Source organism: Primulina tabacum, chromosome 17, assembly GCF_025594145.1.
Source record: "Primulina tabacum isolate GXHZ01 chromosome 17, ASM2559414v2, whole genome shotgun sequence".
Classification (NCBI taxonomy): domain Eukaryota; kingdom Viridiplantae; phylum Streptophyta; class Magnoliopsida; order Lamiales; family Gesneriaceae; genus Primulina; species Primulina tabacum.
In genome coordinates, this window is record NC_134566.1 from 22,532,561 (window position 1) to 22,534,560 (window position 2,000).

The 2,000-nt window shown below is 31.8% G+C and overlaps 1 non-coding gene across 1 annotated transcript; it reads right to left on the reverse strand.

Moving 5' to 3' along the window:
• Positions 1–1,022: 1,022 nt before the first annotated feature.
• Positions 1,023–1,131, reverse strand: LOC142532110 (small nucleolar RNA R71). Its single transcript, XR_012816502.1, has one exon. It is a non-coding gene; the product is annotated as a small nucleolar RNA R71 (small nucleolar RNA).
• Between the last annotated feature and the right edge of the window lie 869 nt (positions 1,132–2,000).

The following is a 2,000-nucleotide window of genomic DNA, read 5'->3' on the forward strand; positions in this document are numbered from 1 at the left end:
ACCTTGATTTAGTGTTTACAAATATATATATAGCATAATAAATACTTGACAACATTTATAAGTTTTGATATATATTATATACTTATAAGATAATAATATATAACATAATATAAATATGATTATTTAATATATTGGAACCATTATATCAATAATGTTCGTTAATGTTAACTTTATTAAAATACCAAGAGTGGATCCTTTAATCTCAACTACTTAAATTAAAATTTGAACAATTAAAAGTTACCAATTAAAGATTCAAATAACTAAAAGAACAAATAAATAAAAAGACATTGTAGTGGACTTGTAATTACCTTAGCTTCCCAGTGGATACGATATTCGGAATCATCGAATTATACTACTTGTGGACAACCAGCTCTTGGGAGTGCAACAATCAAAGTCGCAACAAGTTTTTGGTGCCGTTGCCGGGGAAGTATAATTTAATTTCAAGTTTATTTAATTTTGTTTATATTTTATTTTTCTTTATTTGAATTTTTATTGCTTTTGTGTGTTTTTATTCTTTTGCATTTGCATTTGCATTTGCATGAGCATTTGGTCACGTACACTTAGTGGTCGACTCATTCGAAATAACCCTTTATTTTTACAAAACATGGCGGAAGAACCCATCCAAGAAAATAAAGATGAAATTCATTCTCAACATGATCATGATAGACGAAGAACACTTAGAGATCACATGAATCCTACACGTACTAGTGCACCTTCATGTCTAGATTTACCCCCTGATGCATCTCATTTCAATTTTAAGCCTGGTATTATCCAACTTTTACCCAATTTTCATGGCTTAGATTCTGAAAATCCATACATGCATTTACGAGAGTTTGAAGAAGTGTGCAATACATATAATGATCTAAATTATAGCATGAACACCATTCGACTTAAGTTTTTTCCTTTTTCTTTAAAAGATAAAGCTAAAACTTGGCTACAAAATCTTAGATCGGGATCCATTCGAACTTGGGATGAATTGCAACAACAATTTTTGAAAAAGTTTTTTCCATCTCATAGAACAAATTCTTTCAAAAGGCAAATCATCACTTTCACTCAAAAACAAGGAGAAACTTTTTATCAATGTTGGGATAGATACAAAGAATTGCTTAATCTTTGTCCACATCATGGTTTTGAAATTTGGAGAGTTGTTTCTCAATTTTATGAAGGCTTAACACCTAAAGATAGGCAAATGGTTGAACTTATGTGTAATGGAACATTTGAAGATAAAGATCCAAATGAGGCAATTGAGTATCCCGATTCATTAGCTTAAAATGCTCAAAATTGGGACACTATAGGTACAATCGAACCATCAAACAAGATTCAATCTCCTACATCTGGTGGAGGTATGTACACTCTCAAAGATGAACATGATCTTCAAGCTAGATTTACCTCTTTGGTAAGAAAAGTTGAGGCACTTGAATTGAAAAAGAATGGTCAATTAAAATCTGTTCAAGAAATTGTGTGTCATATCTGTGATACAAGTGATCATTTTACAAAAGATTGTCCCACTTTTCCCTCTTTTAAAGAATGTCTCCATGAACAAGCCAATGTTTTGAACAATTTCAAAAGGCCAAATTTTGAACCATTTTCTCAAAATTACGATCCAGGTTGGCGAAATCATCCAAATTTTAGTTGGAGGAATGATAATGCTGCACAATTTTCACAACCACATTACCAAAATCATCGAAATTTTCAAAATTATGCACCTTATGTTCCTCCACCTAAAAGGAACTTGGAAGATATATTGAATTCTTTCATTGCAAAGCAAGAGTCTATCAATACTCAAACTGCTCAAACCACGACAGATTTGAAAGATACTCTTGCTAAATTTGCATATGCACTTAATGTTCATGAAAAAGGTAAATTTCCTTCACAACCATAGCCTAATCCCAAGGATCATCATTCACAAACTGGAACTTCTGGAACTCAATCGATGGATCAGGTAAAATCTGTTATTACCCTTCGAAGTGGTAAGGTTGTGGAAAAATCCATTCTTGAAC